We start from the raw sequence: 27,696 nt of genomic DNA on the forward strand, positions 1-27,696 counted from the left end.
GGGTCTCTAGGCTGGATTGGGAAACCATTAAAGAAGAAAGATGTAATATATTTAATCTATTGGGAGATGAGAGAAGTATTCAGGTCTAAGTGATGAGAAGTGAGAAGTTCAGGGTACAGGCACAGAGTAAATAAGTGGCTGAAATGGAGTGGTGTTGTTAGTTTCTAGAGCCAGCAAGACAAAGAAACTATGCATCAATGGTGTTAGATGAGTAACTTACATGAAAATTGAAATCACCCTGAAGGATCACAGTCACAGCCTGAGGACTAGGGAAAGACTGCGTGCCTAGTAGAAAAGTCTGGAGGACCAGGAGTTTGAACAATAAGCATAATAAATAGGAGTGAAGATATGTATAGCTAGGCATTTGTAATCGTAAATGAGATTATTACAACTTAAAGGGCATCTTGTGGCACTAGGAAAATGGTAACCCTGCCTCTGGGCTCTCTGATGTGTGGCCTGCCTACATGAGAGGAGGCAGCAAGGAGGTAGCCCTTATGAGAATAAAGCCAGGTTTCTATTAAGACAAAGAAACAAAGAAAACATTTCCCAAAGAAGTGGAAGGTGAAAAAGACTGTTTTTCATAGAAACAGAAGACTTCATGAACATTATGTTATATTTTAAAAGTGAGATGATTGGGAGAAGATAGTCATGGCCAACTAAGTCCATAGCAAAAGAGGATAATACAACAGGGAAAGATAAATGACAGAAAGTGCCTGCGGTGTAGGTGGTATCTCAGGATGACAGGGATGTGAGGCATCACATGATTAGCTATATTCTTGGGTGCTGAATGGACCTCTGGTTAAATAGGTTTCCTGGCCTGTGCAGGCTGATGTCCAGGCATGGAGTGCTGGATGCTTGATGATGCTACACACCTATGGCCCTTGTTTTGGTTTCCAAACAGTGCTTAGATATAAAGTGCTGAATCAATTATTATTTCCTATCCATCTCCAAAAAAAAAAAAAAAAAAAAAAACCACCGAGCAAGTCTCAGTTACGCTGATGATGTACACTTTCAATAGTGAAGCATTAAACTTGTTCACGTCACAACAATGTCACAACATTTCTGAAGCCAGGACTTCATTCTAGTAAACTAGATATATTTCACAATGTCAAATCACTTAAAAGCCTTCTACACACCTGGAATTTGCAAGATAAGAGTGTGAATGGATAGGATCACACCTAGAAAATCTGGTTAAGTAAGGATCAGACAAATGCTAAATCATGTCAAGAAAAGGTAAAACCAGAAATACGATCCAGATGGGGATTTGCCTCTGTCTTTTCTGTTCCTTTCCTCTCACTGGGAACAAGGAAAACTACTTTGAAGGCTACCATCATTGTAGGACAACTATATTCAGAATTTTGCAACCAGGTCCCTGTGCCCAATAACAGGAATGTATCCTAATTTAACATCATCCAAAAGTAACATAAATAAATAAATAAATAAAGTTTCAGGAGAAAGGTTCTCTTTGTGGAAAATGGCATAAATTGGCAAATTCTGTATTTTACCTGAAAAAATAAGCATGTATTTAAAGGTTAAAGGCATGCTGGCTTCTCACGGAGACCCCTGACCAGGCAGAAGATAACTCCCGTCAGGGCAATGGATGTACATGCATGGATGTGGAAATGTTTCTGCCCAGGAAAACCAATTGCATCAGGAGACAATTGAATTCTCCAGGATGTCAGTATGGTTTTGCTAGCAATATTAAATTCAGTGAGGACCTGCTTTGTCACAATAAAAATAAAGATGAGAGTTGTCAGGGCTCCAGTATGACAAAATATCCTGAAGGCAACCAGTCCAGCTGCAGACTAACACTGCAACTAGTTAGTGATGTTCTCCTCTTTACCGCGAGGAAGCAACACTGACAGCAAACAGACAGAGAAGACCCATGGATCTAGCAAGACAAAACAGTAACAGTTTGTAAGCATATTGACACTTAAAATATGGTCCCTGGACAAGCAGCATCTGTATTACCCAGAAGCTTATTAGAAATGCAGAACCTTGAGCCACACTCTAGACTTACCACATTAGAATGTACATTTTAGGCCAGGTGTGGTGGCTCACACCTGTAATCCCAGCACTTTGGGAGGTTGAGGCGGGTGGATCATGAGGTCAAGAGATTGATACCATCCTGGCCAACATGGTGAAACCCTGTTTCTACCAAAAATACAAAAATTAGCTGGGTGTGGTGGCGCATGCCTGTAATCCCAGCTACTTGGGAGGCTGAGACAGGAGAATCGCTTGAACCTGGGAAGCGGGTTGCAATGAGTCGAGATCGTGCCACTGCATTCCAGCCTGGTGACAGAGCAAGACTCTGTCTCAAAAAAAAAAAAAAAGAAAGTACATTTTAGCAAAGGTGATTCTTATGCACACTTAATCTTGACAAGCATTACATTAAGGCATAGAAGACCGCTCGGATTCTAGGCTCATAAATCAAAAGAGATGAATAGGGAATTCTGCCAGATAAAAAGCCAATGTGGGCTACAGACCCACATTTACTTAACCAGACTTTCTAGACTATTGACTGGAGCTGTCCTGGATTCTAGCCTAGGCTTCAGTCTCTCCAGCAATTGGTTCATGTCATACCATCAGCACTTCCCAGGGTGCCCAGGGTCTCATAATCTCAGTTCTCTCTCCCTAGTGCTGGACACTCACATTCCCTCTCATCCTCTGTAAGAAGCTGACCTCTTTGTGATGGACCCTTTCCATAGAGCAGCCCCGACCCAGCCTAGATTCTGTCCCCAGCTCTCACTCCCTTTCATCTTTGCTCTCCCCAGCCTCAGCTCTGCTGCCCAACTCTTGGCACCCCACTCAGCCCTTGGCAAGGACAGACCAAAGTACCTCTGGGGCTAAACAGAGGCAGTTCATGGCATGCCAGACTTAGGAATGTGTTGGAGGTTGGCAAGGACAGTTAGAGCACAGCTCACAACAATAACTAGTGTCTTAATGTCATCAAAGTGGGATCATCCAGAATTTAACGATTCACTAAAAGCAATGTGGGTTTTAGGACACCCTGCAGTTCAAACTAGTGTGTCACATAGAAACATGCAGAGGGAGAGAGAGGGAGACCAGAGATAGAATCAATTCTATAAAATACAATTGACTAGAACATCACACTTCCCTTTCCTCCTTGGAAATACCAAATCAGGAGAGGTGCTACTAATATCCATCCATAATTTCCACAGAGTTCTATATTTACTGCTGTTTGTGAAATTCATTTTAGTCAACAGTAGCCACAATTTTCTGAGGACGTTTATGTGCCATGCTCTATGTTATCATTCCATATGCATTAAATTAATCTTTGTAACAAATGTATTCAGTAACTTCAGCTTTCCAGATAAAAAATAAAGATTACAAAGTAATTTCTTCCAGAATCCACTTACTAATTGGAGAAACACAGATGTGTACTGGAGTCTCCAGTTCTAGAGCCCTTTCTCTTTCTATATGTCACCTGCTTTTCACACACAAAAATTTTCAAACTTCTATTATTTCTTGAGAAAGAAATTAGGGCAGAGGGATAGAAAAAAAGAAGGAGGACTAGAAGACATTTATCTTATATTTGCTGTTTTTATTTATATTATTCTTAATTCTTAAAATTAACTCCCCCCCCAAAAAAAAAGTATAACCTATCAATGTAGCATTTAATATCCAAGTACTACAACCCATAGACAGAAAAGTGAAAATCAAAACACGATAGGTGTATTTATGATCTTATTTATAGTATCCTGTGTGTTTGTGACATACTCATCTCTGGTTCTTTTACTGGTTCTTGATGCAAATATACTTTCTGTGGACAAGCCAGAACAAAAACATCAAGAATAAAGATTCAAAATCATTGGTGTTTGAACATAGTTTCCCTTTTTTGTTGCTGTTTTTTTTTTTTTTTTTTTTTTGAGATGGAGTCTCACTCTGTCACCCAGGCTGTAGTGCAGTGGCACGATCACGGCTCACTGCAATCTCTGCCTCCTGGATTCAAGCAATTCTCCTGCCTCAGCCTCCTAAGTAGCTGGATTACAGGCACACACCACCACGCCTGGCTAATTTTTTGTATTTTTGGTAGAGATGGGGTTTCAACACGTTGGCCAGGCTGGTCTCAAACTCCTGACTTCAAGTGATCTGCCTGCCTCAGCCTCCCAAAATGCTAAGGTTGCAGGCGTGAGCCACCGCTCCCAGCCTCAAAATAGTTTCTAATGATTGGATACATCCAGTTCTCCAGACCCAGCATTCTGGTTACTTAACAAAGAGATAATAGTTTCTTTTATTGCTTCTTTAAATTATGGGATGGCCTTTTGGAGATCACAATCCCAGTCAAGAAACGATTCCAAATTACAATGAGTAATCCATGATCATTGGAACTGGCAAAATATTGACAGTTAAAAGGACAGCACACAAAGCAGCAAGGCAGAGACCTCAGGTGAACAAACAGAAGCACTGAGCTTTTGGTTCATTGTAAATCAGAGATCAGTTCTGTTATTCACTCATTTCAAATTAGGATAAGAGTAATGTATATGAAGGGAAGGGGGTGCTCTATCTCTGTGACAAGGCACCCTTTTTAAAATTATACTTTAAGTTCTAGGGTACATGTGCACAACGTGCAGGTCTGATACATAGGTATACATGTGCCATGTTGGTTTGCTGCACCTATCAACTCATCATTTACATTAGGTATTTCTCCTAATGCTATGACTCCCCTAGCCCCCCAACTGCCGACAGGCCTCTGTGTGTGATTTTCCCCACCCTGTGTCCAAGTGATCTCATTGTTCAGTTCCCACGAATGAGTGAGAACATGTGGTGTTTGGTTTTCTGTCCTTGTGATAGTTTGCTCAGAACGATGGTTTCCAGCTTTGTCCATGTCCCTGCAAAGGACATGAACCCATCGACGAGGCACCCTTAATTGTGATAACTCAAATGGTATCAGATCTGAACCAGAATTTGAAGAGTTTCCAACAGTGACCCAATGTCCTGAAGGGAAGCACATGGACCCACTTTGGGAATGCAGTGAGTCAGCCATCTGACGCGTTAGATTTTGTTCTGTGTCATTCAGCAAAAGGGAAAGCATCCTGAAGAATTACAAAGTGAAGATGGGAACACATGCTTGATGGAATCTCCATCTGTTCTTTGAAAGGGCTTAGCTAAATCTTTAAAATACGGGGGTAAAATGTTTCAACAGAACGTAGAATTGAAGAGGTATAAAGAAACTGGTAGTCATCTCCTTTAAGGATGGGAACACCAAGGCTCAGAGACAAATCTGAAGAGTTTTTCATGTATCCAGCTGACCAGTGGCCACACGGGAATTAAAGAGGCCTTTTGTTTTGATGTGAGCTTTTTACTCTGCTCTTCAGTGTGTGACACTTTTGGTTGCTTCTCACATGTCATCTAAACGACAGAAACTTTCATTGGATGTTCTCGAAAAGACAAACTTCATGGAAACTTTTTCTTCTATAAATACTTCACCTGACACATTGGATTTTGCCTACTTAACAAAATATTGTGAAGCCTTGAGCCCCAAATATACTTGAAAATATAAAATTGCTATCACACAACAACGGTTTTAAAAAAAATGGAACACGAGCGTTATATAACAGTTTGCTGGATGGATAAAGACTTTTCAGTGCCTTTCTCTGACATCTTCTGGAAATCTAAGTAAAGGAAAATAATATATTGTCCACACCTAAGGTGACAGGTTTTTTTCTGGTAAAGGAAAATAATATATTGTCCACACCTAAGGTGACAGGTTTTTTTCTGATACTTTTCTTCAAACAAACTAAAAATTCCAAATACAGTGACTTCTAGCATCCTATCTCAGGAAGCAGAAATACATAAAGAAAATTAGAATTTGGCTGGAGATTCTTTTTTCGCACGCACCAAAGTAGAGGACTCTAAAGAAGTGTGGCCTCAGCACTGTCAGACATTTCAAAATCCTTATGCACACAGCCATACACATGTATCCAAGATCAGTTAAATACATGGGCTAAAGCCAAACTAAAATTGAAGCTTTGATTGTATCCTCAGGACATTTCTAATACAGACATCATCACAAATTATTAATTCCTAGAGCTGACTGAATTCCTTATGATGATACTTCAGGTTCAAATTAGTATTGGCTAAATTGTCTATAGTTTCTGATGATGGATTACTCATTTTATTTTGAAATTTAACATTTCAAAGTCAGACAGATAATGAATTTAATTAAAATTTTATCTTCAGCTTTTTATTATGGCAGGCAAGAAAAAATATATATACGTGATTATTGGAATTTCACTTTAGCTCTCCAGAGAAGTTCATAGAGTGCCTGAGGTTATCTGCAAAGAATATAATATGACAGAACTAACTTTTCTCTTTCCCTATTGTCTACTGCATACACATAATGCATCTTAATTCTTTTTACCACAAGCAGTTTCCTTACTCTTCAATATATACACAATCACGCAGTCTACCTTAAAATATTTATTCAATAATACTGCTCTACAGAAGAGCAAAAAATGAAAAATAAAAATTTAACTGCTAAACTCGAACTGGGTGGAATATCTACAAGAAGAAATAGAGTAAACAATGAAGCTCCAGGCCATTGTTCCACCTGCAAATTCATTCAGCATTTCTCTGAGCAACTCATGGGACTAGAGGAAATCATGGACTGATTTAACAAATGCCTTGTGAAACATGGGTTAATTCTCTGTGATGAACTGGGGTATATAAAGGCTTGCCACTGAGGTAGTAGAAGGATAGGAGCTCAAATTTTGTGTAAAAGTATGATATGATTTATGTCACTGAACACTGAAAAAAACAACATGTGTAGACTTTCCTTCTTCCTTTCCCATCTTCTTAATCTCAAGTAATCACTAGCTTTTAGGATTGTTTTGACCCTACGTGTCAGAAGTGAGTAAATATCATGATTAATTCACGTCATATGAATTTATTGAGCACCTACTATATCGAGTTTATTGTTGTAAGTAGAAAAGTTTCCTTTCACATTCTGCCCTTGCCAGAGTACTGGCTTTCAATCTGTAATTAGTTAGCATAACCAACATAAAACTCGTTTCTGCGCACCTCCCTATGCACCCTCCCAACCCCTGAACATGTTTACTACTAAAAACCCACTGATTCTTTCCCACTTCATGAACTATTCTGGTAATTTCTTGACAAGCGTTTATTCCCTTCTCTAGGCAAGTTAATATGTTTGTTTTTGAATGGCTGTTTTTTATTGTTTTGGAGTCTTTCCTGTATTCATTAACACTATGTTAGTCTGCAGTGCTCATCTGGATCCCTGTCATGTCATACGGCATTTATCATTACAGTAATTCAACATGATAGAGGTACAGCAAAGTGGTTGGGACCAATTATGGATCCAAACAGCCTAGGCCTTTTCATTTACTCTGGGACCTTGGGCAATTTACTTAGCCATACCGTTCCTTATTCCCCCTTATAATAAATTGGGAAAGTGGTAATATCTAATTTTGGAGAGAATTGAATTCATACATGCAAAGTTGTTAATTGTTTTATTTCTAGCCAAGACGCATCAGGGCAGCTAAAGGTTATACTTTACACTGATTAGGAGTAAATACAATAAGCAAGCTACCTAAGGACTCTAAAAAAATAAGCTAAACAAGAAAATTGTTGAAAGGAGTTAAAATTTGGAGAAGTTAACCTTAATACAATGAAGTTTTCATTTTCCTCCTTTGTTTTCTCATGGTTTTGATCAAAGAATAGTGCCCATTCTTTGACATGAACCATAAAATAATGAAAAATTAAAAAAAATGAAATCATATAATGTTTTTAAACCACAATGGTATTAAACCAGAATTCAATAACAAAAAATATCTGGAAGATACAAACATTTGGGAACTAGGAAACACACTCCTTTATCAATTTGTTGGATGCAGCTAACCTGCTGCTCATAGGAAAATATGGAGGGCTTACATTAGAAAAGAAGTTTCAAATAAATGAGCTATGCTTTGAAAATTTAAAATAGAGAAAATCTATGAAATCAACAATTGTTTGCAAAGGTTAATATAATTGATAAACCTCTACCTGGACTGACAAAGAAAGCAGAAAATATATAAATTACCAGTATCAGGAATGGAAGAGAGGATATCACTATAGACCATAAACATTAATATGATAAGGAAATATTCTGATATTATGAAGGTAAACAAAAAAACAGATAAAATTGACCAATTACTTAAATGACACAACCAAATTTCACTCAAGAAGAAATAGATAACCTGAATAATTGTATGCCTTTCATAGAAATTGAATTCGTAGTTAAAAGCTACAAAGAAAACTGACAGCCAGATCCTTAATCTGATAATGGGCATAGTGAATGATAAAATCCTTGATTCTTTGCCCATAAAAATGAGAATAAGACAAGGATGTTCACTTTAATCTCTCTGTACATTGGAGGTACGGTACCTAAGCAATAAAGCTAGGAAAAGAAAAAAAAAGACATACATATTGAAAAGCGAAAAATAAAGCCATTGCTGTTTGCAGACAACATAACTGTTTACATAGAAATTCCAAAATGTTCTAGAAAAGAAAGTTAGAAATAAGTGAGTTTATTATATACCATTTTTATTTTCAATTATACCAAAATAAAGGTAGGAGGGGGAGAATGAAGTACTGATACATCCTGCAAACATGGATGAAACTTGAAAACGTTACGCTATGTGAAAGAACCACATATTGTATAACTCTATTCATGGAAAATGTTCAGAGGAGACAAATCTATAGAGACAAAAGGTAGATTAGTGGCTGCCTAGAGCTGAGGAAGTTGGAGCAAAATTGAGGTGATGGCTTTAGGGGTGTAAGGTTTCTTTTTGAAAAAATGAAAATGTTCGCATATTGGTTGCAGTGATGGTTGCACATACAATTCTGTGGGTATACAGTTTAAACAATTTTTATATTTCAAATTTTTGTGAGTACATAGTAGGTGTATGTATTTATGAGGTATCAAAACCTCATTATTTCATGATGTGAAATAATGACATCATGGAAAATGTGGCATCCATTCCCTCAAGCAATTATCCTTTGTGTTAGAAATAATTCAATTACACAATTTTAGTTATTTTAATATATACGATTAGGTTACTATCGACCATAGTCACTCTATTATGCTATCAAATATTAGGTCTTAATTCATTCTTTCTAATTATTTTTGTACACGTTAACCATCCCCACCTGCCCCTAAAGATACTCTTCCTAGCTTACTGGTAACCATCCTTCTACCCTCTAAGTCCAAGAGTTCAATTGTTTTGATTTTTAGATCACACAAATAAGTGAGAACATATGATATTTGTCTTTCTGAGGTTGCCTGATTTCACTTAACATAATGATCTCCAGTTCCATCCATGTTGTGAATGAGTGGATCTCATTCTTTTTTTATGGCTGAAGAGTACTCCATTGTGTATATGTACCATATTTTCTTTATCCATTCATCTGTTTATGGACACTTAGGCTGCTTCCAACTATTGTGAACAGTGCTATAACAAACATGGGAATGCAGATATCTCTTCTATATACTGTTTTTCTTTCTTGTGGGTATATATCCAGCAGTGAGATTGCTGGATCATATGGTAGCTCTTTTTAGTCTTTTGAGGAAACACCAAACTGTTTTTCATAGTGATTATAGTAATTTACGTTTCCTCCAGCAGTGTTTGGGGGTTCCCTTTCTGCACATTCTTGCCAACATTTGTTATTTCCTGTCTTTTGGATAAAAAGCATTTAACTGGGGTGAAATGATATATCATTGCAGTTTGATTTGCATTTGTCTTATGATAAGTGATGTTGAGTACCTTTTCATATACTTGTTTGCTATTTGTGTGTCTTCTTTTGAGAAATGTCTATTCAAATATTTTGCCCATTTTTGATAGGATTATTAGATGTTTTTTCTATAGAGTTGTTTCAGATCCTTATATATTCTGATTATTAACCCCTTGTCTGATGGGCAGTATGCAAATATTTTCTCCCATTCTGTGAATTGTCTCTTCATATTGTAGACTGTTTCCATCACTGCACAGAAACTTTTTAACTTGATGTGATCCAATTTGTCCATTTTTGCTTTGGTTGTCTATGCTTGTGGGGTACTCCTCAAGAAATATTGCCCAGAAAAATGTCCTGGAGAGTTTTCCCAATGTTTTCTTGTAGTAGTTTTATAGTTTGAGGTCTTAGATGTAAATCTTTAATTCATTTTGATTTGTATATGGTGAGAGATAGGGATCTAGCTTCATTTTTCTGCTTATGAATATCCAGTTTTTCCAGCCTCATTTCCACAGTGTATGTTCTTGACAATTTTGTCAAAACTGAGTTCACTGTACGTGTGTGGCTTTGTTCTTGGGCTCTCTATTCTGTTTCATTGGTCTATGTGTCTGTTTTTATGCCAGTACCATGCTGTTTTTGTTACTATAGTTCTGTAATATAATTTGAAGTCAGGTAATGTGATTCCTCCAGTTTTGCTCTTTATGTTCTTCATATAGAATATAAAATATAAACAACATAAAATGTCATTCAGTTTTGTTCTTTATATAGAATCTATGTGCTATAATCTATAAAAATTGATGAAAGAAATAAAATAAGATCTATTTAAATAGAGAGACTGCGCTCATGGATTAGAAGACTCATTATTGGTAAAAGGTCAACTTTGTCCAAACTGATCTATAGATGATTGAATATAAATAAATCAAAATCCAAGCAAGAATTTTAGTAGATATCAAGAAAAAGCTAATTCTAAACCATATATGGAAAGGCAAAGAAAGGATAGCAAAAACAGTTTTGAGAAAGCAGAACAAAATCAGAGAACTCAACTACTTAATTTAAAAAATAACAAGACCTTGGAAGAAGAATAGTTACCGAATAATAAGACAGAGACAATACATGCATACATAATCAATTATTTTTTTACAGATTCAAAGGCAATACAATGGATGGAAAAAATAATTATTCAAATAGTGTAACAATTGAATATCCATGTGCAAAAGAACAAAAAAAAACACATTTCAGACCTTATACAATCAACTCACTATTAATAATCTAATTGTAAAACCTAAAACTATAAAGCTTATACAGGAAAATATAGAAGAAAATTCTATAGACCTTGGTAAAGATTTGTTAATATGACACAAAACATAGTACAGTCCATAAAAGAAAATCATTTGTAAAATTGACTTTATTGAAGTTGAAAACTTCCACTCTGTGAAAGACACTGTTGAGAAAATGTAAAGACAAGCTACACATTGGAAAAAATATCTGCGAAACTTATATGTGATCAGGAATTTCAATATGGAATATTTAATAACCTTTTGAAACTCTATAAGAAAACAAAAATATTCACTAAAACAAATGGACAAATAATTTAAATAGACACTACACCAAAGAAAACATATAAGATATATTGATGCTAAATAAGCACATGGAAAAAATGTTGTGTCATTAGTCATTAAGAATATATAAATTTAAACCACAGAGAACTATCACTACATACATATTAGAATAACTATCAATCATTCTAGAAGACTGACAATACCAATCTCTGGTAAGGGTGTTAACCAACCTTCCAACGTATGGATCTCTCATACACTGCAAGTGGGAATGCAAAATAGTATAGTTACTTTGGGAAAATATCTGGTAGTTTTGTTTGTTTTTGTTTTTTAAAGACAGTGTTTCACTATGTTGCCCAGGCTGGTCTCAAACTCCTGAGCTCAAGCAATCCTCCCACCTTGGCCTCCAAAAGTGCTGGGATTCCAGGCGTGAGCTACCATACCTGCCCCTGTCTGGTAGTTTCTTATAAAATTAAATACACACCTACAGTATGACTCAGCAATCTAACTTCTAGGTGTTTAGTCAAGAGAAATGAAATCTTTGATTACTCAAAAACCTGGACACAGATGCTTTTAGTGGCTTTTAAAAAATAACTAAAAATCCAAAACAATCCTAAAGATCTTCAAATAGTAAAAGGACAATTTTACAGTGATAAACCTGTAAAATAAAGTTAAAAAGGAATAAAGAGACAAATGGGTGAACGTCAAGCACACTATGGTAAGTAAAAGGTGGCCAGCTCAAAAGGCTGTGTACTGTATAATTCTATTTTAATGGCATAAATAAAATAGGCAGAATTATAGGTATAGAAAAAGTCCAGCAAGTAAGCAGAAGAGTTTGACCATAAATGGACAGGAAGAGGGAAGTTTTGTGGGATAATGTTAAATGTTCTGTGCCTTGATTGTAGCGGTGGCTGCGCAAATGTGTGCATTTGTCAAAACTCAAAGAACTGTATGCCAAAAGGTGAAAAATTTACTGTATGCAAATTTTAAACAGTGAATAAAAACAAAAAATATTTTAGAAGTGGTCATTAAACATTATGGTATTATTTATTTTAATTATATTTATTATTAATATGGCCAGGAGAGTGGGAAACAGCCTAGAGAGGAACAATTCGAAAGCTTTGATAATAACAAATGTGAAATCAATTAAAAGAATTGCAGGAATAAAAAAAGGAGCAAACCAATTTGACAAGGCAGTAAGAAGGATAAAACTGGCACAGAAATATTCACTCATCTATAAAGGAGCCAAGAGTCCCAGTCGCCACGACTTAATTGATACACTTCAATTTGATCTGAATACACATCAATAAAAATGAGGCTCCCTTGGGTTTGATGTGGCTGATAGAGGAACAGTAGAACAGGCTTCTGTGGAAGAGCAGTTCTCAGCATTCTGTGTATATCCAAGTCGTAAATCAGGGAGAAATACTCAAAGTAAGTTAAGGCCACAAGGAAAGTGATGCAGGCAGGTGTCCTGGGAATTAAGACAGCTAGCTCACTGTGTGGCAGAGCCTGGCTCCCAACTTTCAGGAAAGCAGGAACAAAAATTAAGGACTCATTCAAAAAGCCAGACTGACTCAGACAACTCATATGGCTGCAGCCTGGTGATCACGGTCTAAATTCATTCCACCAGTAACCTAGAAAGCAGTGTGGAAGGAAGCTGCAAGCTTTGCCAGTGGGACATTCCCTTGGTGTTTGTGTTTGTTAGGAAAGGTTAACAGGGTAGAGTAGAGGATAGAAGGAAAGAGGCATTCACATATTATGTGGCTTGACTTTCACTGGCTGTGTTTCAGGCTCAGTTTTCACAGATATGGATCAAAGGACAGTGCCTGAAAACAAACAAATGAAAAAAAAAAACAAAAGTGATAAGATCATTATCTCAGGAAATATCTAGGACAGCTTCATGGAGGCAATTATTTTTATAAGAATTTAATAAATTTTTGCATCAAAAACATGAGGGTAGATAAAAGGAAGGAAGAGGAGTAAGAGTGAAACGAAGAAGAAAGGAAGAAGAATGGGAAAGAAAATAGGGAAGAGAATATTGACAATGGAGGATTTAAAAATGTGAATAAAGACAAAAAGGTAGTAATGTGGAATATACACAAATAATAGCAAACTGGCCAATCTGATGGTAGCAGTGCATGCAGAAGCAGCACATTTTCAGATGGGTGATTACTCAGTCTGGCTAGAATCTCTACTATCAATGAATGAAAAAAATCACAGAGAAGCGTAATTTCTCTTACTCTAGATGTTAGATACAATGTTTGTAAACCAGAGAATAGGACAATTTGGGCTATCTGTGTCCTAGCACTGTTAGTTCATAGCTTCACTCAATCAATCAAATATTAATTGAGCATCTATCAAGCTTAGCAGCATGCAAAGTTCTGTAATTCAGAAATTACATGTTACTATACCTCTAATTGGAGTTTAAATCTGGATAGCAGAATCTAGAACATCTACAAGAAAAAATACTTTTAATAAAAGGATAAATGAATGTGCCTTTAAGTCTTTGCCTGCAGTGTACAGAATAAGCACTTTCTCAATGTTTTGTATTTGCAATATTGTCTTAGATATATGTTCTCAAAGTTAGCCTCCTTGCTTTTTCTAACTTCCTTCCTTTCCTTTCTAGAACTTACTATATCTAGATATGCTACTACATACCAGTCAATGTGTCAGTCAAGAGAGCAACAAGACAGTGACAATGTTGAAAAAACAGGATTTGCAAATCCCATTTTAGAGAAGAGTTAACTGAGATTAAGAATAGTTACAAAATTTGTCCAGAGTCACACTAGAAACAAGTAAAGCAGCTGGGATTTAACCCAGGCTTCAAAATTCGCAACCATTGCTTTTATCCTGAGAAAAATATAATCGCTGAAAACAATAATTTACAGATTACAAGACTCCTGATTTGGTTTGGAAAATTCCTCCTGAAAGAGGAAACAGTAAAGTTCAATTTGGTGTCAGATAACATGCTCCCCAGATGCCAACTAATTTTCAGATGGGTGATTATTCAATCCGGCTGGAATATGATGTTTTTCTTCCTACATTTATGTTTCAATGTTGGTCTATTTTCTTTCTTTTCTTTTTTTAAGAATCCATTTTCAATTAAGATTTCTAATTAGATTCCACGTTTGAGACACATCTCTAGTGGAAAGCAAATGGCAAGAGTAGTAATTAAAAAGCAGCTGTCTCTTGTCTTTCTGGAATGAAACAAGCCATTTTGTCTGTAAGTTATGAAATCCTAGGAAATTCTGTGACGTTTGTCTCAGTTTTTAATAACAGTCAACTTAATTGGAAGTTGCTGAACTGGTCTAAAAAAGTTGATGCCCTTTCCAACACATATGCTGAAAACTTCTCGTCCAGAATAAGCATAAGTCAACTCTGGGTTTTTCAGACTTTTAGTGCTGCAAAGACAAAATCTCCACATTTTATATCAAATCAAATCATTGGCCCGACATGGTAGCTCACACTTATAATCCCAGCACTTTGGCAGGCCAAGATGGGCGGATCATTTGAGCTCAGGGGTTCAAGACGAGCCTAGGAAACATGCTGAAACTCCATCTCTACAAAAAATTAGACAGGCATGGTGGTGCATGCCTGTAGTCCCTGCTACTGAGAGAGGTTGAGGTGGGAAGATCACCTGATCCTGGGAGGTCGAAGCTGCAGTGACCTATGACTGCGCCACTGCAATCCAGCCTGAGTGACACAGTGAGACCCTGAGTGACAGAGTGAAATTCATGGAACATAGCTGTATCTTAAAGATGAAATCATTCTTTAAAGTACTAAAGTAGGCATTACCCCAAGTCATTTGCCTTACTTTAAGACTTTTTCAGAAGCCTGCATTATAAAACTTTATAAATCAAAGAGAATAAGCATTTTCAAAGGAAAGAAATATGATTCAGATTAACTGAGATGCAAACAGCAATTTGTGTAGTTTTTCTCTGTTTAAGAAAACCAATAATACTAATGCTAATGTTGAAAATTATTTAGGAAGCTTTTACTCCAGTTGTTCTTGATACCTGAGGCTATATTTTCACATGTGAAGTATAATCAGGATTTGAGGCAATTAACCATATAATTAAGGTCAAGAAAAATCTTCAGCTGGAAAAAAATAAGCCAATGAAGCAAACAGATTTTTTCTGGCTTGCATTATCTAGATTCTAGAAAATTATCGAACAGTTTAATGCGCATAGCCATAAAATAAGTCGAACTCCCTAAAAGCAGGCCAGTCTCAGGTACAAAAGAAACTCTAGAAATGCATATTCCTAAAAGGTAAACTTTTGAAAGATTTCCCAATGTAATCCTGGAAATGACTTCAGGAAATATTAAGTTAAATAAAAGTACACACACACACACACATACACACGTTGGGACAAGGTGAGGTCAGGTGACAGATTCGAAAGCATCTATATTAAGGGGACCGGGAGAGAAGACCAAATGACATCACACAGAAATGCAAGCAGAGCAATTCCAAAGGCATCTTACAATGGATATTAAGGACCTGTGGGGCTGGGCTTTTCATCTTATTTTCAACCCAGCTTCATCTTATATCTGTCTTCCCTTCTGTGACTTTACTGTAGCCACACTATTCTTCTTTCAATTATTTTCTTTCTTTTTTTCTTCATTTATTTTCTTTATTCCATGCTGTTCCATCTGCCTGGGACTCTTTATTCTCAAACTTTAGGTCTTAGTTGAAATGTCATCTTCCAGAGAAATAGCCTCTGTCTACCCAATCCACAGTAGATTCTTTGTCTCCCAATATTTTATCCCATAGAATTCTGTTATTTTACATCATAGCATTTATCACAGCTTTTACTTATATATTGATATCTACTGAATCTCCTCTACTGCACTGTAAGTACTGCCTGATTTGTCCAAATCTATAAAATCGCCTTACAGATGAGTGTTTCCCAAATAAAAAACTTTAGTGCATATGCATTAATTTAATAATAAGTAATAATATTAATTTCTTAATTTCTTAACATTTCTGCCTAGGCTAGTCCTGGCCTAACTAAAACCCTCAAAATTGGTTTAATGTAGTTATAGAAATTAATTTATGTATAAAATTTGGCCAGTCATCTATAACATGCAGTCACACATATGCTCAAACACCTAACTGGCATTATTGTAAAATATTTTGTTAATAAGCTCGAATTAATCATCAGTTTAAATGAATACAATGTGTTGATGCTACGTGTTAAGAATAACTCTTGTACCTGATTTATGTTGTTTTCTTTGACAGAACTGCTCTTTGATTATTGTTTCGCTGGTTTCAAGGCTCTGCAAAAAAACAAAATGGAAAGTCAGGATTTAGTGTTTACTGGAAATTTTCTTACTAAAGCACCCATAGGTAAAGTGTTTAATATGCTTATAATGCCCATCATTCAAACTTAGGGATTTATCATTATCACAAGATTCATGGAGCATAGCTATTTCTTATTTCTATCCCAAATTAGTCAGCTTCATTCAGCCCATAGAGCCCCTCTAGAATAAATTATAGCTGATCCTTGTTTGCTGCTTAAGTGTGCCAAGTACTATCCTATGCCAGGCACTATATTAAGTTACATGGATTAACTCATTTATTCCTCATAACTACTCAGCAAGAAAGGGTTAACTCAGCAGGCCTGAGTTCCTCAAACTCTGCCCATCACAAAGAAAGGTGACTCTTCAAGTCTAGCCTTCAGCTAGCTTCTGGGAGAAAACCTCTGAACTCCTGGAAGAGTCTACCTGATAAGAGTGTTTTGTATGCATGAGGCCTTAGGCTATGCTGTTTCAGTTGGATCAGATAAATTTATTCTAAAATGTGATTTATGATGAACATTTATTTTTGCTTGTGGGAAGGGGGTCTGGTGTCTGCATCATCCAGTGCTGCATGCTTATGTGAGTGACATCTAATAGAACTCTAGAAACCAAAGCTTGGCTGAGTTTCCCTGGTTTACCACACTTCATGGGTTACATATCATTTTGCTGGCAGCTTTAATCACACCTCCATGTGACTCCACTGGGAGAGGATACCTGGGAGTGGATACCTGGGAGTTTGTTCCTAGACTTTGCACCATGAATCTTTCTCTTTGCTGTTCTTAATTTGTATACTTTCACTATAGTAAAGCATGAATATGATTATAAGCTTTTCTGTATCTTAGATGATATGGTTTGGCTGTATCCCCATCCAAATCTCATCTTGAATTGTAGTTCCCATAATCCCCACATGTTGTGGGAGGGACATGGTGGGAGGTAATTGAATCGTGGGGGTGGTTACCCAATGCTGCTTTTCTCATGATAGTGAGTGAGTTCTCACAAGATCTTATGGTTTTATAAGGGGATTTTCCCCCTTTTGCTCTGCACTTCTCCTCGCTGCCACCATGTGAAGAAGGACATGTTTGCTTCCCCTTCCATCATAATTATAAGTTTCCTGAGGCCTCCCCAGACCTGCAGAACTGTGAGTCAATTAAACCTCTTTCCTTTATAAATTACCCAGTTTCAGGTATGTCTTTATTAGCAGCATGATAAGAGACTGATACATTAGTAAATCATTAAGCCTAAAGGTAGTCTTGGGGACCCCCAATACCACCACCCTAGGAGGGAGGTACCATTATTATTACATAGAGAGAATTTGGCAAAGACAGGTGAAGTAATTCAGTCAGAGTCCCACAGGTAAAGAGTAGTTTAATTTAAAACCACTGATCTGGTTCCAGAGTTTGGGCATTTTACCACTATATATCATGCTATTTATAAAACAATTTACTATTATATATAATTCAATATGTGTATAAAAATGTTTCCTGGTTCTTTTCTCTATGTTATTATCAGGAATAGTTTTCAAATTGTAAATTTACTATCAGTTACCAAGATTTCATATTATTTGGTCAAAAGACGTAGTAACTCATTGGATTAAAGTTGTTCTTTAACCATTGTACCTTATTTGAAAGAAATCTTCCCCTAGTAATGTCAATAGTGCAGATGAAATGTAAAATTTTCTCATTCACATTATCATATATCTCTCATCATTCTGTATTGTTTTCAATATAAGAAGGTGAAACTACAAAGAATAAGCTTTAAATTATACCAGGACTCATTTAATTTGAGGAAAACAAAATATTCGAATTTTTCTTTAGATTTCTCATTTTTTGAGCCCGGTAGACCCAGAGTTGCTTTTAAGATAAGTGTTAAGAAAAAAAAAAAAACATGTTTCATAATAAGAGAAATCATGAAACTGATCACTTAGTTGCAACTAAAGAAAATACAAACCATCTATTTATTACTAAACTCAAAACAGAAAATAATATAGAAAAGTCATATGTTTGCTATATCAAACTTTCATCAGGTAGAATTTACAAGACACTTTGGTCTAAATTTTTGTGGTCCTTAAGTGTCTGAGATAGTTTTATTTTAACATTTGAACAAAACCATAACTTATCTTTCATCTTATTCAAATCCACCCAAAGCTAAGCATTGTGCTCTGTTGTACAGAGTAGATGGCAGTGTCCTGTCCTTATTAACAGAACAGACTGCACATCTCTTCTGGATGTTTTAGTTGACATTACTTCTGCAAAGGTGATGAGTTTACCTTGCAAATAAAATATGAACATACAGAGGCCAACACAGTGTCATATAGTCCATAGTGTCCAAACAAGCCCTTGAATAATTTTTTTAAATACCAGTAATGCATACAGAAGATGGGTAACACTTTACATAGAAATTAATGAATACATCAAATGTAAACTGGATAACTGTGCAAGTCCAAAGGAAAAAAGTTTATGATGCAGAAAGATCAACTGTCTTATGTGAGCCTGAGTCTTTCAGACTTTTTTTTTGTTCCCATTATGGGGTCATTCATTACTTGTCAGCTCCGATCATGTAGCAAGAACCAATATTTACTAAAACCCACTGAAGTGTATAGTCATCTTAAATACACATCCCACAGAGTTAACGCAAACAAGACCTTATTTAACATTTATCATTACCTTCATGATAAATGACCAAATAGGATATTTTCTTTAATTAGGACACAGAAGTTTTCTTTCAGCAGAAAATTCGAATTTCTATGTTAAACAATTTCTGGGCGTTAAACTGAATTGAACATTATTGTTTAGAATTAAAATGCAGAATATTCCCAAAAAATTGAAGTGGCCTCCTATTGTGCTTCCACCTTATTCTATATAGGCCAGTGCCTTCTTTGGTCCCTGTATCCATTCCTTTTGTGGCCTTTGATATGGGGTTTGGATGTTTGTCAACTCCAAATCTCAGGTTGAAATGTGATTCCCAACATTGCAGATGAGGCCTAGTAGAAGGTGACTGGATCCTGGGGGAGGATCCTTCATGAATGGCTTAGCAACATCCCCTTGGTGATAAGTGAGTTCTTGCTCCAAGTTCACATGATATTTGGTGTTTAAAAGAGTGTGATATCTCCTCCCCAGCTTGCTCCCTCTCTCACCATCTATGTGCCTGCTTCTCCTTTGCCTTCCACCATAATTGGAAGCTTTCTGAGGCCTCACCAGAAGCAAATCCTGTCACCATACTTCCTATGGAACCTACAGAACTGTGAACCAAATAAATCTCTTTTATTTACAAATTACCTAGCCTCAGGTATTCCTTTATAGCAACACAAAAGCAAACTAAGACAGAAAATTGGTACCAAGGAATGGGGTGTTACTATAAAGATTCCAGAAAATGTGGAAGCAGCTTTGGAAGTGGATAATGGGCAGAAGTTGGAAGAGTTTGGAGGGCTCAGAAGAAGCAGGAAGATGAGGAAAAGTTTGGAACTTCTTAGAGACTGGTTAAATGGCTGTGACGAAAATGCTGACACAGATACAGACAGTGATGTCCAGGCTGAAGAGATCTCACATGAAAATGGGAAACTTATTGGGAACCAGAATAAAAGTCACCCTTCTAAATCCCTAGCAAAGAACTTGGCTGCATTCTGTCCATGTCCTAGGAATCTGTGGAAATTTGAACTTAAGACTGATGACTTAGGGTATCTGACAGAAGAAATTTCTAAGCAGCAAAGCATTCAATATGTGATCTGGTTGTTTCTAACAACTTAAATCAGATACAAGGCAAATAAATGACTTAAAGTTAGAACTTACAATTAAAAGGGAAGCAGAGTGTAAAAGTTTGAAAAATTTGCAGCCTGATCATGTGGCAGAGAGAAAAAAAAGCATTTTTCAGAAAAGGAATTGAAGCAGGCTGCAGAGCAACTACTTGCTAGAGAGATTGGCATGACTAAAAGGGAGTCAAGTGCAAATATCTAATACAATGGGAAAAAGGTCTCAAAGGCATTTTAGAAGTCTTCAAGGAAGACCCTGCCATCATAGGCCCAGAGGCCTAGGAGGAAAGAATAGTTTCAGAGGCCAGGTTCAGGGCCCCATTGCCCTGATGCGCCTTGGGATATTGCTTTCCACATCCTGGCCACTCCATCTCTAACCATGGCTCAATGGGCTTCAGGTACAGGCACAGCTCAGGCTGCCACTTTGAAGAGCACAAGCTGCCATAAGCCTTGGTTGCTTCTACATGGTGTTAAGCCTGCAGGTGCACAGAATGCAAGAGTGAAGGAGGCATGGCCACTCCCACCTAGATTTTAGAGGATGTATAGGAAAGCTTGGTTGCCCAAGTAGAAGCCTATCACCAGTGCAGAACCCCAACAGAGAAACTTTACTAGGGCAATGCGGAGGGGAAATGTGGGATTGGAGACCCACAAAGAGTCCCCACCAGGGCACTGCCTAGTAGAGCTGTGGAAAGGGGGTCACTGACCTCCAGACCTGAGAATGGTAGAGCCACCAGTAGATTGCAGCTTAAGCGTGGAAAAGCTGCAAGCACTCAATTCTAGCCTAGGACAGCAGCCGTGTGGACTGCGCCCACAGAAGCCACAGGGGCAGGGCTTCCTCAGGCCATGAGAGTCCAGCCCTCACACCAGGATGTGGGACATGAGGTCAAAGCAGATTGTTTTGAAGCTTTAAGATTTAATGATAGCCTTGCTGGGTTTCTGACTTGCGTGGGGCCTATTGCCCCCCTTTTTGGCCAATTTTTCCCCTTTTGGAATGAGAATGTTTACCCAATGCTTATACCACCATTGTATCTTGAGAGTAAATAACTAGTTTTTTTTGGGTTTTTTTGTTTATTGTTTTTTGTTTTTTGTTTTTTTAAATCTCACAGGTTCATAGATGGAAGGAACTAATTTCTAGATGAGACTTTAGACTTGGGACTTCTGAATTAATACTTGCATGAGTTAAGACTTTGGAGGACTATTGGAAAGGCATGATTTGTATTTTGAAATGTGAGAAAGACATGAGATTTCGGGGTCCACGGGCAAAATGATATGGTTTGGATGTTTGTCCCCTTCAAATCTCATGTTGAAATGTGATTCTCCATGTTGAAGGTGGGCCTGATCAGAGGTGACTGGATCATGGAAGAGGATCCTTCATGAATGGCTTAGCACCACTCTCTTGGTGATAAGTGAGTTCTTGCTCTGAGTTCATGCAATATCTGGTTATTTAAAAGAAAGTGGCACCTCCCCTCCCTCTCTTGCTCCCCCTCTCACCATGTGATGTGCCCGCTCCTCCTTTGCATTCCACCACGAGTGGAAGCTTTCTGAGACCTCATCAGGAGCAGATTTCCAGTACTATGCCTCCTGTAAAGCCTGAAAAACCATGGACCAATTAAACCTCTTTTGCTTATAAATTACCCAGCTCTGAGTATTTCTTTACCATGATACAAAAGCAAATTAACACAGCCCTGAATGAGGTTTTCATAACATCCTTTTTATTTTTCTACCCCAGGATCCTGGTGTGATGGGGATATAGCTAAAGTCAGAGCTGACTATTTGTCTTTTCCATCTTACCCCATGGAAGAAACCTGGGCCTTGTGCTAACCCCAAATAGCCTGAATAACTCCAGGTTAAGGGCCCACATCAGTGAGAGGTTTTGGGATATTATAGCAAAGGCAGAAGCTGAGTGAGATAGAATTTAGAAGAGATCAAGGAGAGATCATGCCATGTAAGGCAGCAAATTCTGCAATATGGCTGCTATGATTCGGACGTTAGCTCCTCCAAACCTCATGTTGAAATTTGATCCCAAATGATGGAGATGAAGCCTAATGGGAGGTGCCTTAGTCGTGGGGGTGGATTCCTCATGAATAGATTAATGCCCCTCTCCGGGGAGAGTAAGTGAGTCCTCACTTTGTTAGTTTCCACAAGAGCTGATTCTTAAAAAGAACCAGGAACCTCCCCTCTTGCTCTCTCTTGCTTCCTCTCTTGCCCTGTAATTTCTGCACACACCGGCTCCCCTTCCCCTTCCACCATGAATAGAAGTAGCCTGAAGCCCTCATCAGATGCAGGTGTTCATTCCATGCTTTTTGCAAAGCCTACAGAACCATAAGCCAAATAAACCTCTTTTCTTTATAAATAATCCAGCCTCAGGTGTTCCTTTATAGCAATATAAATGAGCTAAGACAACAGGTTTTCATGGGTTCTGAGAACCCATACATTTCTTCCCTAATAGGTCCAGCATTAAAATATGTGTCTTGGAAATTATTCACATATAGCTACTAGAATCTAGATTAAACTATTTTTAAGATAAATGTTAAAATTAAATCTAATTTCCCAAAGGTTTTAAAAATCTTATAGTTGTTGCTCAGTTTCCATCCCTAATTGTAAAGGCAAAGTAGAATTAAGCTGACAATGGCATTCTCAACATAGCCTTCAGGTCAACAGAAAAACTGTAAAAAAAAAAAAAAAATTCTGTTAGAATTAATAAAATAACTCAAAGTTCAAGGATGCAAGGTAAATTTGCAGCAATAGCTTTTCTATATAATAGCAAAAAATAGAAAACAAAATTTCCAAAAAAATGCAGCTCCCAATAGCAGCAATAATAATCCAAATTACTACAGCAGTAACAACAAAATCAATAAAGAAATTATGAATAACTCTGTAAGGAAAATTATAAGACACTATAAAGAGAAGTAAAGAACTGTAACACGTGTAAGTGGGGAAATATTTACAGCATAAATATCAATTCCTTCCAAATTAATTTATATTTTTAGTATAATTCCAATGAAAATTCTAATGAAAGTAATTTTAGAAGCTCGTAAAATTTTCCAAAGTTCATTTGAAGAAAGTATTCTAGATATAAAGAATATTCTGAATATTAATAAAATGTTTTGCTCTAATGATAAAATATATTTTGTGACATAACATGTAACACAGTGAAGAAATGGCTGAGAAAGTGATCTACAGATTAGTGGGAAAACATGGGTATCCCAGAAACATTCAATTTTATGCATTTGCTCATTCAACAAATATATAATGCCTGTCATATGCCAAGCACTGCACTAATTATTAAAGGGATAATATAATTCCTTCAGATGTCTGGTGGGGAAAAATTAACAATTATTTTTATGACAGTTGAAATTGATACAAATGGGCATAGGACTCCAAGGTTGCATATAGATAGCGAACCTAAACCCAATGTATAATAAAGTGAGCACCACAAATTTATAGAAAAGAAATGAAGTATTTAATGATTGTTGAGACAGTTGCCTATCTTTTTAGAATAAAATAAATTATGTTCCATTAGACAGGGATATAAATTCCAGATGTATTATGGAAGTAAATACAAATAAAATACAAAATAAAAAGTAAAGAAAAATGGAATTGATTATTTTCACACTTTTTTGGAGTGGTCAATTCTACTTCTGAAGCTTATAAGTGCTAGAAGAAATTATAAAGAAAATGCGTAGCAGATTGGGCTACATAAAAACTTCCCTAGTTAAAAAAAAATAGGAGCAGATATAAAATTATTTGCAACAAAGGCAATATAACAAAATCTATTTTGTACAAATACTAAATATCAAATGAGAAATATTTAAAAGATGCTTCACAATGAAGAAACAATTCATGAATAAACATATGAAAAATGTTCAACTTCATTAATACTCAAGGAGATAACCATTATAAACAATGATCAACAGTATTTCATCTAACAAATTGGCAAAGAAGAAAAAGTTCATACTTGATGCTATTTTGAGATTGCTTTGAATGCTACTTTCCTACATTCCCAAGAGTATTTTCTAAGAACTCTAAAAGTGTTCCTACCCTGTCCCAGAAAATCTAGGAAGCATTCTCACCATATGTGGTTGGCACAAGATGCTCATTTCAGGCACATCCTATTTTAATACCCACTATACAATAATGCTGTTTAGACAAACGACTGTCAAATATTTATCATGACATTACAAGTACCACAGCCAGCATGTGGGAGGCATGCAATAAATATGTCGAATGTTGAATAAATTAATGAGCTTGTTTCATCATTAAATAAGTCTGACATTGGCTTCTCAAAATATGTTTTCATATTCTTTGATCTAGTAATTCTAATTTTGGGTTTCCATTCTAGAGAAATAATCCTAAATGTAGAAAAAAGTTATATACACAAGTTATCACAATATGACTAAAGTAGGAAAGAAATAGAAACATCCTAAATATTCAACAATAGAGAAATCTTTGAATAAATTGCATTAACTAATTTGATGGAATGTTAGGTCACTATTAAAAAGACGTTAATGAAGAGTTTAAAATGGCTTATACCAAAATGTTAAATGTAAAAAGCTGTATTAAAAGTTGTATATCTCATTTATGACTATGGTTTGTGTAGCAGGTAAAACTCCGTGTAAAATTCCATCTTACTATTCTTTAACTTAATCTCCGTGAAGAAGTTACCTTTTTTAAGTCTGCTTTTTTCATCTATAAAATGGGAAAATAACAATACTGGCTATCACCAAATGCTGTTATTTTTAATTAATGATCAAAATAGATAATTCAAACAATGTTAGCTATACCTATCTCACAGTAAGTGTTCATGTTTCTACAGCTATAGCTTTTTTTTTTAAGCATTAAATGAAAACAAAACCTAGCATACCAGAAAGTCTAAATGCAAATACGTCAATGTGTTGGCAGTAGTTATTTTTGTGTGGTGGATTTGGCTGTCCAAAACATTTGGAACATCTCTCCTACGTCAAGGAAACATCCCACCTTACAAGTTCACACATCACCAAGACGGATGCTAGAAATCCACTTCTTAGTCTTCCTTATACATACAGAACAAATACATGGCCTAGGCTTTTCTGATACCATTGTTCAAGACTTCAGCTCAGAAAAAGAATCCATCCGGCAACCCATTCTGAGAAATGACGCCTTTGCCAGCTCTCAAGACAGTGGGGGCAGAGGTTCTGCCCTGAGGCCCAGCATCAGCAGTGTAGGCAGAGATACCTGTGCTAGCAGCAGTCACAGTGCGATTTCTTTGGAACAGTGCTCGTGTGTATTTAGCTGGGGTTGGAGCTCCTGAGCACCCGCAATCCAAGTCTGAGCCTCTGTTCTTTAGGATTTTAGTGGATCCTAGGCACTTTTGCCTTCACCAGCCCCTTCCTCCATAGTATACACACACACACACACGTATATGTTATATAATAATATTTTATGACTGCATTGGTATAAAGATATATTAATATGGAATAAAAATGTTTCAACCTACAAATTATTTTCTTTTTCAGATTTTGAAAGCATTGTGGGCCTTAGCAGTACGCTTATTGGGTAAGTTCACCCTGCTTAATGTTTTCAAAGGAATTCCTTTTTCCTTTAAACTAGCTAGAGTATACCTGACTGTACAGGTGGCAAAACTACAGTGAAATTTTCACTTTGTTGAACATTTCTAGGAATTCTTAAATTCTTTGGAAAAGTATGTCTTACTTAGTAAAGAGAAAATAATACATTTATGAAGAAAAAAAGAAAATCTGAACAATTAATTTATCTTCATTAGCTTATAGCATCAAATGAAAAAAATGCATATCTCAGAATATTAAGCTACAAAAGTACTGTAAAGATCATTGTAGGAAAAAAAAAAAAAAAGTCATTGTGTCCAATTACCCATCTGCCATTTCAATTACCTTTACCCCATACCCTGACCAAGTTGTCATTGTCAGGGATACTGAACCCAGTAAGTATTATCTCTGGAAGAAAATCAGACATTCTGTCTCTTGAGTATATGACTGTTTAAAGTTCCTCTTTAATACTGAAAAAGAAAATATATTTCTGAAATATTTTTCCCCAAATGTATCTCCAACATATGAATATTCTTTATGTTTCCATTTTAGATCCCCAATACCAGTGCCTCAGAATTATTACATAGCTCCCCAACTCAAAAGATTTTATATCTACTTGCACAAATTTTTTCCTTTGAGTCTGTATCAATCTATGATTTCCGTAGGCCACCTGTTTCTCCAAAGCAGAGATGTGAATTACTAAATCAGAGGCACTGTATCTCTTCAGATCATTATTTCTTTGACCCCCATCAGAAGAATACAAACTTGCATGAGGTCATAGTTTAAAAGGAAATTTGGAATCCAATACAAAACGCAGACATTTGTATTTTGAAAAGAAAAACTTTTCTACTTTATGAATTTTTCTTGAAGTAGCTACCCAAAACAAAATAGTAAAAACTACACAAAACTAGAACTCTGGGAATACCAATTATCAGTCTTGGTACTGCTCCTAAATCCTATTACCAACAAAATCAAGATCTCTCAGATAAATTAAATAACAAAGACAATTTAGACTCTCAACATTTGATGACTTGATTTCTAATAAAGATTAGATCCCTTAGGACATTAGCTACATGACTAAGTAAAATTAATAAAACTGATCAGTGTCATCTGATTTGTAGTTGATATTTCCTTTTTGGGGGAAAGGCCAAAATGGCAGACTAGAAGCAGCTCATTAGTGCTACTTCTAGAGGAAACAAAAGGGCTAGTGAACACTGACCCTGCAGGCTGATCATCTGAGCAACCACATCAGAATCCATCAAGGCAGCAGAGGAACACAGAGAGCAGAAAGGAGCAAAGCAGGACACCAGCCTGTCTGGGCTTAATGTAGAGTCAGCAGAACCTCTCCAAAATGGAAAACAATGAGTAAGACCCCTCTTGGGGATACACACTGCCTACAGGGACAAATGCAAGACTGAGAATGAGAGCATCCCTTTGGCCCACTCCACGGCCCCCCACCATGCTTCTAGACTGAAGCAGATGTTTTCTGGAGGCAATTCTCAAAGTGCAAGGGGAACTCTAAAAGACTTTGGCCCCAGAGCAGACCATCACCAGCACAATAGCCCCAACAGAGGTCGCAGCTGTGGTGCCTGAGAGCAGTAAGATTGCTCCACCCAGCTCACTGGACAAGGTCCCATGTTAGGTTCTAGTCCAGTGGTCCCACTTCTGCCTTAACTTGGCTGGCAGCCACCACCTCCTGTCGTCCTTGGAAGTACCCAGACAGCAGGGCTGGTGACTCCATGACCCCCACAGATAGCCAGATGGGAAACACCTGCTAGAACTTCCAGCCCAGCAGACTCATTTC

The 27,696-nt window shown here is 36.8% G+C and overlaps 1 protein-coding gene across 4 annotated transcripts in view; it reads right to left on the reverse strand.

The window, feature by feature from the left end:
• The window catches only part of INPP4B (inositol polyphosphate-4-phosphatase type II B), an 809,117-nt gene that overhangs the window by 419,174 nt on the left and 362,247 nt on the right, over positions 1–27,696 (reverse strand). For all 4 annotated transcript variants that reach the window (XR_008679096.2, XM_055384744.2, XM_019025935.4 and 1 more), the window contains one exon: positions 16,520–16,583. The gene's annotated coding sequence lies outside the window, so the exon portion shown is untranslated. The remainder of the gene's footprint in view (positions 1–16,519; positions 16,584–27,696) is intronic.

Source organism: Gorilla gorilla, chromosome 3, assembly GCF_029281585.2.
Source record: "Gorilla gorilla gorilla isolate KB3781 chromosome 3, NHGRI_mGorGor1-v2.1_pri, whole genome shotgun sequence".
NCBI classification, from domain to species: domain Eukaryota; kingdom Metazoa; phylum Chordata; class Mammalia; order Primates; family Hominidae; genus Gorilla; species Gorilla gorilla.